This window comes from Mustela lutreola, chromosome 15, assembly GCF_030435805.1.
Source record: "Mustela lutreola isolate mMusLut2 chromosome 15, mMusLut2.pri, whole genome shotgun sequence".
NCBI lineage: Eukaryota > Metazoa > Chordata > Mammalia > Carnivora > Mustelidae > Mustela > Mustela lutreola.
In genome coordinates, this window is record NC_081304.1 from 68,645,033 (window position 1) to 68,659,116 (window position 14,084).

General features: G+C 47.0%; 1 protein-coding gene across 2 annotated transcripts in view; it reads right to left on the reverse strand.

Annotated features, from left to right (window-relative positions):
- Window positions 1-14,084, reverse strand: part of LOC131815721 (conserved oligomeric Golgi complex subunit 2-like) — a 163,183-nt gene that overhangs the window by 102,694 nt on the left and 46,405 nt on the right. Inside the window, exon 9 of one of the 2 annotated variants that reach the window (XM_059147591.1) lies at window positions 4,024-4,378. The exons of the other annotated variant lie outside the window; for it this stretch is intronic. The gene's annotated coding sequence lies outside the window, so the exon portion shown is untranslated. Of the gene's footprint in view, window positions 1-4,023; window positions 4,379-14,084 lie in introns of those variants that run through there. 2 annotated transcript variants of the gene reach the window in all.

The following is a 14,084-nucleotide window of genomic DNA, read 5'->3' on the forward strand; positions in this document are numbered from 1 at the left end:
GCCCGCCTGCTGTGTCAGTTATTTACACAGTGGGCAGGTGAGGCTGACAGCTTGAAGGGGTTATTTTAGAGGGAGAGCTGTAAGTCTGATCAGGAGAAGGTTCTGGACCCTGGGGTCCCAGCACGCATCTCCAGCTTCCAGGCTGACCCTCCCTTCAGACAGGGTTTAAGAGACAGCAGGGCGAGCATGGTCTTTGTATTTAAATCACCTCAAGGGGGCCCATATCTCCAGGCACAACCAGAAGCCAGGGAGGAGAGGGAAGGGGGAGAGGGAGAGGCTACCTCCACTCCTATCTGCTGGCTGCACTTCTGGAGCGCCTGATCCAGGAAGCTAAATGCGTGGACAGAACAGAAGGAAGAATCTGGGAAGACTGGAAGACTAGAAGAGCTGCTCGCGGACTGGTCTCAACCTGAACCACAGAAACACCTCTGCCTCCCTGCCCTCCGCCCCTCGGCTGGGCACCAGGTGCCTCCCTACTGCACTCCAGATGCAGATCCAAGCTCAGGGGTGCCCAGTGCCGATGCCTCTCTCCGGCGCAGGGAGTCTAGGGCATCAGCGGGACTCCTAGACAGCACCTGTGATCTCTAATTTAAAACCAAAACCAAAATCCCCAACCAGCCCAAGCCAGCACAAGCAATACATACAATACATATTTATGTGTAAGACACCTATGCACACATACACATTCACTTATCTACACACACACACACACACACACACACACACACACACTCTTGCAGCAGAAGGCAGGCATGAAACCTGTTCCCTAAGTCCTTTGCTTTCCTCATCTGCTTCTAGCAGCAACAGCCATTTCTGCTACGGATTTTCCTATTCGAGGGTTGATCACAGATCCAAATGCCACCATCCTGTTTGCCACCCTTTCCTACCCCACCGGCCCGCTGACGTCTGTCAGTGAACCAGGGAACAAAGATGGAAGACAGGCCCAAGCTGCCTTCCTAAAGTGGGGTTATATTTGACACTTTAATAAACCTCAGAGCCTGAGCTTCTCTGCTCTCAGACTGGCCAGGGTGCAGCTCTCACTCTTACCAAACCCGTCCATCTCCCCCCCCCCCACCGTGGGGCACAAGGGTTTTCTCTGCCCGGCATCTATTTCCAGGCCCCATAAATCATATCCCATTGTTCCAGGCCATCTGAACTCATGCTTAATAAACCATCCACATCACCCTTCCGCCACTACCCTGAATATCCCACAGGGGAAGACTGTTTCAAGAAGAAAAGGAAATTCTTCATTAGGGCTGGATTTTAAAAGCAAGCTTCCACAAAAAAACGGAAAACAAAATTGGGTATAAATACCATCCAATAACCACTAAATGTCTTTGGTTAAAGCACCTGCCTGCCTGTGATTCTCGGGTCCAGATGTGAGCTCAGTGCACATCCAAAGGAAGCAGAATTTGAACCTGATGCTAAATAACAAATGATCCTGAACTTCATGACCATTTAAGTGCTTCAGTGGCTAGACTAAATTGCTCTGACGCAGAATTTCTCCCAAGTATAGGTTACTGAGAAACATAATATTGCTTGAAAATGTATCTAGGTGTGCTCATCCTTCTCAGACCAACACTCATGGCTCTTAGTCATAACCAGGCTTAAGCTCACACGATTCCCCTATTTTCTCCAGAGAGGGAGGGAAACAAGAGGACATGTCTCTCATGGTCGAAGATGAAAAACTGGATCACAGCACTCACAGCATCAAGTCTGCCAAACCAGAGCTCTGGGTACGTACAATTCTTAAAGAGCTAATTGAATGGAAAACAGCCATCTGGGGCTGGAAACCCTTATGACATTCTGGGAAATGTATGGGGTTTAAAAGGATTATGCAGGGTGATGTGACTTTCAAAATTCCCAAACTCTGAATTGAAGCCTAAATGAGAATATGTTAAATTCACCCATTCCAAAACACAGCACAGTTGACTCGGACCCTAGAGCCCAGCTGTAGCTCAGGGTGTCCACACTGCAGCCTGTCCGTGGGAGGTCTGCAGACCACTCCCTGCTGAGAGAGTCCAGCCAACCCAATCAGCCTACCAGCAGGCTGTGGCACAAGGTCCAGATCCAAGCCCAGGCACCAGCCAGGGTTCCCTTTGGCCTGCCCTCCTATGGTTGAACAACAATCATGGAGAGCCACAGGGAGAGCGGCATTGGGTCCAGTATGGCCACTCCCTGGTCCTCCACAACACTGGTTGCACACTCTTCAACACAAGAAAATGGTGTGCAGAAACAAGGGCCTGCCACAGTAGGCTGTCGAGCAAGGAACAGAAAGCATCAGGGGACAGGTGGGACTGCTGGCTGGTCTCCACCTCTCCCAGAGGGTAGAGGCCGCAGAGCTTCTGCAGGCTAAGCAGAGACATGTCAGAATTACCTTCCCAAAAAGTAGGCAGTAAAGGAGAATTTCAAGCAGCCACAAAAGCCAGCAGGCCTGCGACCTCCAGATATCAGGGGCTTGACCATGACCGTGTCGGTAAGCAGAACACACAAGTGCCTTCTGGAGCGAGAGCAGACAGCTTAACGCTGATAACTGGTCCTCTCACTCTTCTCTGCTCTCAGCAAGTGATCCTGAAAGGCATGCACAAAGTTGGTCAGATTCACTGGAGAAAACATGAGCCAGTGAAGACGTCCCGGCTCACACTAGGCCTCCCTCCAAAGGCTGGCTGCCCCACCCCTGGCACCTGGGTAACGCTGCTCTGGGGCCATCCACACAAAACGATTTACGTACCCCCCACCCGCAACAAACACACACACACACACACACACACACACACACACACAAGCTGCATCGGGCTTTAGGAACCTAACTCAAACGCACCCCTAAGGAGCAACCCCACAGGTGTGACTGGGTTGGACACTCCCAGCAAGGGAGGGAAGGCCCCCCCTTGGGTCCTTGCCAGCGGCAGGGTGCCACCTGGGCCTCCTCCTCATCCTCTCCATCCGCGGGGAAGTCAGAGCGGCCCCACCAACCACCAGCACGCAACCAGATTGATTCTCCCACTTCAAATCCCCGCTGCCAGGGCCCCATCTGTGTGCTGACCTAAAAGCCGCCCTCAAGCAGCCGGCCCGCGGAGCGTCTGGAGTTCTCCCAGCCCCGCGCTCACGCCACCCCAGGCCGCCCCCGTACCCGCGGGCCGCGCCTTACCGCCAGTGTCCACGAAGCGCGGGAGCGGGCGGTCCCGCAGCGTGGCACTCCAACCCGTGCTGGCCTCGTCCTCGTCGGACTCCTGCGCTTCGGGGGGCGTCGGGAGGCAGCGGGGGGCCGGGGCGCTCGTGTTCGGCGTCCGAGGAGGCGGCCGAGGAGGAGCGCGAGGCGCCGGACGTGCTGTAGAAGGGGTTCCCGCCGCTGTCCGGGCCGGACTCGCCGAACACGTCGTCCCAGATGTGCAGGCTCTTGTAGCGCGCGCGGGCCGCCTCGAGCAGCGCCGGCGCCCTCCTCCGCGCGCTCCCGCCGACCTGGGCCATAGCCTCGGGCGCCGCCCGCGCGCCCGCCCCCCAGAGCGCCTCCCGGCCGCACGCGCTGGGCACTGGGCCCGCGCCGCGGCCCGCCGCCCCCCACCAGCGCAGCCCGCAGCACAGCGCCCGCCGCCCCGCGCCCGGCCGGCCCGCCGTCTGGGCCGCCTCGGGCCCAGCGCCCGAGGAAGCGCCCTCGGAGCTCGGGCGCCGCAGGCTGCAGGCCGCGGAGGGACGCAGGGCGCGAGGGCGGGAGGGCGGGAGGCAGGGGCTGCGGCCGGGCCCAGGCGCAGCCGCTACGTCTCCTCGGCGCCCGCTGCGTCCCCGCGCGCCCTCCCGCGGCACCCGGCGCTCCCTGGCCGACCTTCCCCGGCGGGAGCCGCCAGAGACCGACCCCGCCTCCTCGCACCTCCGGCCCGCCGGCCAATGGGGAGCAGGCCGGGGCGGGGCCTCGCGGGGCACGCCCCACAGCCGGTGACTTCCTCGCCTGCGGGACGTGTGGCCCGGGACGGCCACCCGCAGGCCCCGCGCGGCCCTGCAGGGGGAAGGGAGGAACCGAGTGGGTGTCGGGGGTTGTGGGGGGGACGCAGCCGGTCTTCCCGCCGCCCGAGCCGGCTCACGGAGCGTGAAGCCCGCGCTCTCGGTCCCCTTCCGCAGTCGGCGCCGGCGGCGGCGGGGAGCTGTCCGCCCCGGTGGTTCTGAACCAGGCGCTGCGGAAATTCTAGGTAGGCGCCCGGCCGGAGGGTCACGATTCCCGTGGCTGCTGTGGCTGCTGCTGCTTCGGTGCTCCACAACCGGCTGTGCCTTGAGCTCTTGCAAGCACAAGGGCTATCTGGCTTCCGGGAGCCTTGCTCTAATAAGGAGCCCGCCTCGCTGGTTCATTCCTGGGGTCAGGTGGTGACTCAGTCTCGCTTCAATACCCCTGTAATTTGAGGGGGTCAACATCCGATCTTAGTCATTCCTCCCGTCTTTGACCTTTGACATCTTTAAACTCAAAATATTCATTACCTTCCAAATATTAATTACTCTAACACCACCACTGCAACATCTTCACCCATACATTTGACACACTTGTCTGTTAAAATACGGCACAATCACCCAGGCTTCAGTGTTCTGATAAACAATAGATCAGAAAGGTTTCATCATCCCTCTGCCTTGGCCAGGAGTGCGTGGCACTCATTCCATTGATGACGATACACATGATCAGGCGTTTCTTGCTCCTCTCTCCCTCCCACAATAATGCAATAAGTCACAATGATGGTAATTGGGCCATAAAGTCACTTGCACTCTGAAATAAAATAAATCCACAGAGATGTGAAGGGCTTGCAAATCCTACTGGGTATTAACTAAATAAGGATTACACGAAAGGGAAAGGCATATTGCTATTTCATGCATAAAGGATGCAGATGCATAAAGGGTGAAGATGTTGGTACCACCAGCTAAGGTCAGTTCTAACAGCAGGTGAGCAGCTTCTGCTCTCGCCCTCCCCTCGCAAGCCCCTGTTTCCTCCTCCCAAACCAGAGTCTCTGTACCAGCATGAATTCCTGATCATCACTGAAAGATGATATATAAAAAGGAAAGGATTCACATGACATTGCTTTGTATATGAATTGGCTGATATACGTGAAATTGTTTGCAAAGCATTTCAACTCCGTTGGAAGAATTGTGTCACAGAAAAGAACTGGTTTCCAGCACTTCTCTATACTGTGTTAACCAGGGAAAGATTCTGAAGAGAGTTCATACAGGTAATCAGACTTAAAATGGTCAATGACACATAGATTGAAGACGAAAAGTAAGATTGCGTAGCTCAAGTTCAAATTCTGCAATTAGGAATTCTGTAGTACTCCTCTAAAATTTAATGATATATATTTTAAAAAATAATTGAAAGGGATCAAAATGATGAAGTTCTAGAACCTAGGTGAGGTTTGGTGGGCTGAGGTCCGGAGCCGATGACCAAGAAAGAATTCTTGAGACATCTTTGGTGCAAAATGGTGGTTTATTAAAGCACGGGGACAGGACCCGTGGGCAGGAAGAGCTGCTGCTGCCCCGGGTTGTGAGGGGTGGTTGGTTATATACGCAGGAGTTGGGAGGTGAGGACAAAGGGGTATTCAGAAGGGCTATTGGGGCAAAGAATACTATCAGGATATTGAAGGCTTAGTTACTATCAAGTAAAGACAATTGAGAGTCTCCTGGTGGAATGTTACATTCCTGCTATCAAGCATCCCTGTTAATGAGATTTAGGTTTAAAGACAATTGGGAGTCTGGTGGAATGTTACATTCCTGCTATCAAGCATCCTTGTTAATGAGATTTAGGTTTAGAAGAAATTTAACTTTATTTACTTTTCCTTCTACCTCCACCTCCTTCGGTTTTTATGGAGGGGAGGGTAACATTAGGCTTGAGGAACTGAGTTCTGTGTCTTTGGAAATTGGGCTATTGATAAGGTAACTTCTTTGTTGTAATCTCAAGGACATTTGCAAACCAAGGGAGACTCCTGTCTTGTAGGATTGTGATCTCAGCAAGTTAACTATTTATCATTTTATGGCAGTCAGGGGTGCCTGAGGAATGCTACACCTATGGAGGGGAGCGGATGAAGGGGGGGGGGTGCAAGGCGCCAGCTCTTGCTTTGTCCTCAGCCAGCCTCCTGCTCCCTCAATTTAAACACATCTTCCAAATAATACAACTTTGTAATATAATTAATTTTAAGATTAATATTGAGCTTTTGGTTCATAGTCTGCACAAAAGGCTCCAGGGTAGTAAGAACAACCCATTTCTGTAGTAGATTCCTAGGCTTTGTTAAGCCAGAGAGGTTCATGCTCTTGTGAAACTGGGGATAATAGCCATATTTCATTGAGTCTTGGCCTTCTTTCCTGGTATAGTTTTGATGAAGTCCCAGAACCTAGGTGGGGTTCGGTGGGGTGAGGTTCGGAGCCGACGGGTAAAGAAAGAATTCTTAAGACGTCTCTGGTGCAAAAAGGTGGTTTATTAGAGCACGGGGACAGGACCCGTGGGCAGGCAGAGATGCAGCTGCCCAGGGCCTGTGAGGAGTGGCTGGTTATATACACAGGAGTTGGGTAGGTGAGGACAAAGGGGTGTTCAGAAGGGTTATTGGGGTAAAGAAGACTATCAGGATATTGAAGGCCTGGTTACTATCAAGCCAAGGCCACTTTCCCTCTAATGAGGCACTAACATAAAGACAATTGGGAGTCTCCTGGTGGAATGTTACATTCCTGCTATCAAACGTCCTTGTTAGTGAGATTTAGGTCTTAAAAGAAATTTAACTTTATTTACTTTTCCTTCTACCTCCGTCTCCTTCGGTTTTTTATGGAGGGGAGGGTGACGTTAAGGCTTGAGGAACTGAGTTATGTGTCCTTGGAAATTGGGCTATTGATAAGACAACTTCTTTGTAGTAAATCTCAAGGACATTTGTAAACCAAGAGAGACTCCTGCCTTGCAGGACTGTGATCTCTGCAAGATAACCATTTGCTCTTCTTTTAGGGCCGTCAGGGGTGCCTGTGAAATGTCACACATATTACCAAGGGGAGTGGGTGGAGAGGGGGTGCAAGGCGCCAGCCCCTGCTCCGTTCTCAGCCAGCCTCTTGCTCCCTCATCAGTTTAATAAGAAACAAAAAATGCTACCATTCAAACTATGATACAATGTTTTCTTTTCATTAATATTTTAATTAAAATGTATTCAAAAAGCTCTTTGGTAAGTATTTAGACAGATTTTTATTACATATGGCCTTAATGCATACATAAAATAAAACTTAAAATTTTTGGTTAACGTTTTTCCAAACCTCACATTAAGAATCTCACTACTTTTATTTACTTTCTAACTGAGAGATTTCAGTGCCCAGATTTTTCTCACAATATGTTCCTCTGAGCCACCCAGAGCTTCTGTCATGCTGCACTTAAAAAATTATTATTAGACATATAGCTGACATTCAATGTTAAATTAGTTTCAGGTGTACAACATAGTAATTTGACAATTCTATACATTACTCAGTGATCACCACAGTAAGCATATCATCACGTCACCATATAAACTTATTATAATATCATTGGCTGTATTCCCAATGCTGTACTTTTCATCTCCAGATGAGAACAGGAAATTATTTTATTTATTTTATAACAGGAAATTTGTACCTCTTAATCCCCTTCACCTATTTCACCCATCCCCCATTCACCTTCCCTCCCATAACCACCAGTTTGTTCTTTGTATTTAAAAGTCTATTTCTGTTTTTTTTTTTATTTTGTCTGTTCACTTGTTTCTTTTTTTATATTCCATATAGAAGTGAAATTACAGGGGCCCCTGGGTGGCTTAGTGGGTTAAAGCCTCTGCCTTTGGCTCAGGTCATGATACCAGGTTCCTGGAATCGAGCCCCAAGTCGGGCTCTCTGCTCGATGGGGACCCTGCTTCACCTGCCTCTCTGCCTGTCTCTCTGCCTACTTGTGATCTCTCTCTCTTTCAAATAAATAAATAAAATCTTAAAAAGAAAAAAAAAAAGGAAGTGAAATCATATGGTATTTGCCTTTCTCGGTCTGACATTTCTCTTAACCTAATACCTTCTAGATCCAGCCATGTTGTCACAAATGGCAAGATCTCATTCTTTTTTATAGCTGGATAATATTCCATTATATATCTATATACACCATATCTTTACCCATTCATCTACTGATAAACACCTGAACTGCTTCCATATACTGGCTATTATAAATAGTGCTGCAGAAAACCTAGGAGGGCATATATCTTTTTGAATCAAGTGTTTTTATTTCCTTTGGGTAAATATCAAGTACTAGAATTACTAAAGCATATGGTAAATCTATTTTTAATTTTTTGAGGAACCTCCATACTGTTTTCCAAAGTTGTTGCACCAATTTACATTCCCACTAAAAATGTACAGAGGTTCCTTTTTCTCCACATCCTGGCCAACACTTGTTCTTTCTTGTCTTTTTAGTACTAGCCATTCTGACAAGTATAAGGTGATAGATCTCCCTGTGGTTTTGATTTTATTTTCCTGATGATGAGTGATATTGAGCATCTTTTCACATGTCTATTGGATGTCTCTATGTATTTTTTGGAAAAATGTCTATTAAGTCCTCTGCCCATTTTTCAATTGGATTATATGTTGGGGTTTGGGTTTTTTTGGGGTTTTGTGTGTGTGTGTGTGTGTTCTTTACATATTTTGGTTATTAATCCTTTATTATATTTATCATTCACCACTATCTTCTCCCATTCTGTAGGTTCCCTTTTGGTTTTGTTGCGGGTTTCCCTTACTGTGCAAAAGCTTTTTATTTTGTTGTAGTCTAATAATTTATTTTTGTTCTTGTTTCCCTTGCCTAAGCAGACATACCCACAAATAATGTTGCTAAACCAATCTCCAAGTGATTACTGCTTATTGTCTTTTAGAAGTTTTATGGTTTCAGGTCTCTCATTTATTCATTTAATTTTTTTTTTAAGTAAGCTTTACACTGAATGTGGGACCTAAACTCACAGCCTCAAGAATAAGAGTCACATCCTGTACAGGCTGAGCAAGACAGGCACACCTCACACTTCACATTTAGATCTTTGATCCATTTTGAGTTTCTTTACGTGTATGGTAAAAGAATGTGGTCTAGTTTCATTCTTTTGCATATGGCTCTCCAGTTTTCCCAACACTGTTTTTGAGGAGACTTTCTTCTGTTACATATACTTGCCTCCTTTGTCAAAGATTAATTGACCATATAATTGTGGATTTATTTCTGGGCTCTCTATCCTGTTTCCATTGATTTATGCGTATATTTTCTCCCAGTACCCTACTGTTTTGATTACTATAACTTTGTAGTATATCTTGAAATCCAAGAAGCTGATACCTCCAGCTTTGTTCTCCTTTCTCAAGATTGTTTTGCATGCTGCACTTCTTATAAAAGTATTCTGAGGTCATCCAAATTGCCACCCCTCCATTCTGCTTGGTTTGATGCTGGTGGGGTTTCTTTTTTTTTTTTTTTCCTTATCTGAGATTTTCATATAATAACCAGTTTATTTTCTTTCTTTAAATGGTCCTCAAAAGGCCTGTGGCTTGGCATGCCAAGGGATGTAGATGATCAGTTGTGCCCTAGGAGCAGTAACCACATGGAACAGGGTCAAGCTGTGGTAACTTTACAGGGACTTCCACCTGCTCAGCCCCAACTATAAGACAATTCCTGACATTGGAGATGTGAAAGAAAATGGGAGGGGAGGGGCATCTTAAAATCTATAAAATATGGCATATTGTCTCCTGTTTGTACTTTTACAATTTCTGATTTTGCAAATGGCCAAGCTGCCGCAGGGAACAAAAATGAGGTCCTAAGGTGGCAGAGACTGACCTGGCCAGCCCTGTACTGCACAGGCTATGCGTTACTGGATCAGTATGAATGGAGAAAGCAGGGGTGAGTCAGGGAAGCTGCTGCCTCTCCCTACATTGCCTTCATCACCCACAAGGAGGGGGCCCAAAGCCAAGGAGGACCTCCTGGAACTGAGACAGGGGAGGGGAAAAGAAAGCTGAACGATGCCACAGCTGCTGAACCATGACCAAAACATGGGGGAGAAGGCTGGAGGCAAATGTGCATGGTACACCGTGACATTTGGAGTCCTAGGTGACATAGAAGCTTAAGGATCCAACCTTGCTCAAACTGATTTTACATGATGATTTTATCTACTAATCAACCCAGAGGTGCAGAGAATGTAATAGGGCAATACTATAGAAAATGCTTGAGAGAAATCTCTCTTATGATTGAGATAACCTGATATTTCCATTGATTCATTCATTCGTTCAACAATTATGTACTGAGTATTCTGTATCAAATCCTCTTCTGAACACAGAATAAATCAGGAAAAAAGCCCCCACAAATACCATTTTTATAGCACATGCATTCAAATAGAAGAGAGAGAACAGACAGTAAATAAATAAATATATAGTATGTCAGCTGTTGATAAGAAGTCAAAAGTAGAGAGGGACAGAAACTATGTTGATTGTGATGGTGCTGGTGCTGGCTGTGTGTGCAGTTAGGGGAGATTACTCTGATAAGAAGACATTGGCAGATCCTTGAGTGGATTCAGACAACAAGACGGGTACATTTAAGAAGAGGAAACAAGTGCAACCCCCCAAGGGAGGCACGCACTTGCTGGACTCTGTTAGACACTAAGGAGGCTGGTGAGTGGAGGCAGAGACAGCTGAGTGAAGAGGTGGGAGATGAGTTGAGAAGGAAGTTGAGTGTTAAATTTTGTAAGACTGAATTTTGTATTGAGTGAAGTGGGGAGCCATTGGAGATCTTAGAGCAGAGAAATAACAAGGTCTGACTTTTGTCTTAAACGGATTGCTTTAACTGCTGAGTGGAAAATAAACTAGAACAGAGCAAAAATGGAATCCAGAAGACCAGATAGGAGACTATTACAATAACTCAGGCTATAGAAGACGGTGTTTTGGACCACAGTGGGAGTAACTGAAGTGTGGAGAACTGGTCAGATTTAGAATATATTTTGAAGATAGAATCCACAGCTACTACCAAAGAATTAAACGTGGGCAGTGAAAGAAAGAGATGAATCAAGAATGACTCTACAGTTTCCTGTTTGAGCTATTGCAAGACCAGCAGAGCTCCAGAAGAATAAGAGCTTGGTTTTGAACATGTTGGGTTTAACTCATCTAGGTAGATCTGGAAAGCAGGCAGTGGGAGAAAGCTCAAAATCCAGGTCTGGACTGGAGGTGGAGATGTGGAGTCATCAGGAGACAGATGGTAGAAGAGGGACAGTCACCAAGGACTCAGTGTAGACAGAGGAGAAGTCTGAGGTTGGGTCCTGGAGCACATTCATACTCAGAGATCAGGGAAATGAGAAGAAACCCCAAGTGGAGGGGCTTGTCCTCACTCAGAAGGGATTGGAGTAAGGGTTCCACCCAGGTAAACTTAGTGGGATTCTGTGGGTCTTCTTTCCTTACCGATTTTTCTATTCAAGATTTATTTGACAGAGAGAGAGAAAGAGAGAGAGAGAGAGCAGGAGCACACACATACAGGGGGAAGAGACAGAAGGAGAGGGAGAGAATCTCAATCAGATTCTCCGTTGAGCATGGAGCCTGACGTGGGGCTCGATTTCATAACCCTGAGCCAAGATTCACACGCTTAACCACTTAGCCACCTACACACCCACCCAATTTGTTTTTCTTTCTTTTTTTAAAATATTTAATTCATTTATTTATTTGACACAGAGAGAAAGAGAGAGAGATCACAAGTAGGAAGAGAGGCAGGCAGAGGGAGAGGGAGAAGCAGGTTTCCTGCTGAGCAGAGAGCCTGATGTGAGAGCCCGAGACACTGAGACCATGATTTGAGCTGAAGCCACCCAGGTGCCCTCAATTTACTTTTCTCAGTGAAGTCATCAGAATGGTCGGTCATCAGCTGTATCTGATGGAAGGTGTTCAGTTCTCACTCTGAACAAAATGGCTGTACATTAGAATCCCTGGGAGAATTTTAAAAGCACACTTATATCCAGACCCTAATTGGATATTAATCTAATTGGTTTTACACCAATTAGATCAGATCCTCTGGAGGTGGGCACTCCTGTGTTTTAAAGTCTTCCAGGTGATTCAAAAGTGTGGCCAGTGTTGAGAAGCCCTGGCTTAAGGTTGGAGGAAAGAAGATGTGAAATAGTCAAAATATTTCATGAGAAGAGTGGAGATTCTGTCGGTCAGAGAAACATACTTGGATTTGTGGCTGAGAATTTAATGTGAAAGGGGCGCCTGGGTGGCTCAGTGGGTTAAGCCGCTGCCTTAGGCTCAGGTCATGATCTCAGGGTCCTGGGATCAAGTCCCACATCGGGCTCTCTGCTCAGCAGGGGGCCTGCTTCCCTTCCTCTCTCTGTGATCTCTTCCCTTCCTCTCTCCTACTGTGATCTCTCTCTGTCAAATAAATAAATAAAATCTTAAAAAAAAAAAAAAAACTTAATGTGAAAGCTTCCAGCATCGTTGCTTTTCTCACCAACCACCTTCAGCTGCCAGGGGCAGATGTAGGGTGGACAGAGGGTTGTGTTTTTACCAAGGTGGGGTTGTATCAGGTATGTATGATGTATGATGGAGGTGAGAGTATGGGACAGGGATTATAGTTATGGGAGCGGACACTGTGCCAGCTGAGGAGGCCTGTGAGAATTTGGGGGAAGGATCAAAAACCACAGAAAATGAAATAGGGGGACGCCTGGGTGGCTCAGTTGGTTAAGCAGCTGCCTTTGGCTCAGGCCATGATCCCAGCGTCCTGGGATCAAGTCCCACATCGGGCTCCTTGCTCGGCAGGGAGCCTGCTTCTCCCTCAGTCTCTGCCTGCCACTCTGTCTGCCTGTGCTCGCTCTCGCTCCCTCTCTCTCTCTGACAAATAAATAAAATCTTAAAAAAAAAGATTCTCTTCAAAAAAAGAAAATCAAATAGGTAAATGGCTTCTTCTGAGTGACTTAGATAGTTAATACTTCTTGAAATAATTTAGTGCAGCCAGACCCCTGCAAAGCAGCACAAAGAACTCTGATGAGTGCTTCAATCTACCACTTCTTCCCAGGGCTTCAATCAATTGCTTTCAACAAGTGAACATTGAGATATTTAGAGCAAACGAAAAAAAATAAATATTGGAAGTTCGCATTTTTTTTTAAGATTTTATTTATTTATTTGACAGAGACACAATGAGATAGGAAATACAAGCAGGGGGAGTGAGAGAGGGAGAAGCAGGTTTTTCCTCTGAGAAGGGAGCCCGACACGGGGCTGGATTCTCAGGCCCCTGGGATCATGACCTGAGCCGAAGGGCAGATGCTTAGCAATTGAGCTACCCAGGCTCCCCTGGAAGTTAGCTTTTTATATTCTTGGAAAATGGGATTTTGTACATTTATGTACTTTTTCTGTCCCCTTGTGGATATTTTCCCTCTTGAAACACACCCAACCCCTGCTCCACAGTTGTCCAGTAAAATAAAGGGATCTGAGTGCCATCCCCAAAGTTCACTTGCGTTTAAAGGAGAAACAGTCCTGGGAAGCTGTTTTACACAAAAGAGTAGATTGCTCAGTTGTAGAAACTCAGGTATTATAAGAAAAAGGGAGAGATATTCCTTACTAGAAGGGGGACCTGCTCAGCGTTTCTAAATTCACATTGGTAGATTGTTGAACTGTTGTAGGCTGAGTGTTAAAATCACATCTTTCCCTCCGTTTTCTTACAGAGACAATGATGGTTCTTCCAAGATTGTCTGTGAAAGGCTAGGCACCTGCAAAACCACACATTTGACCTGAGCCATCACCCAAGTAGAATGTAATCCGCTCTCAGATCATAGGAGAAAAAAGAGAGAGAGAGAGAATCCCAAGAAGAAACACTCACGTCAGGAGTTTCATCAAATTTAGTGCACGTCTCACCATTTATCTTCATTTGCGGTAATTTTTTAAATAAACACTAATGTCGAATTGCCCTGCGTTACAACGAGCAACTCAGTTCTCAGAAAACCACGAGTCTCCAACGTTTGTTCTAATTACTAAAGCAGAAGAGCGGACAGAGTTTAGAAAATTTTCAACAAGGCTTAAACAAGAGAGATTTTCCACTTTTTTCTAATCAGGTCAACAAAGATACCACTTTCCCTACAACCTTGTAGGCAGTTGGTATT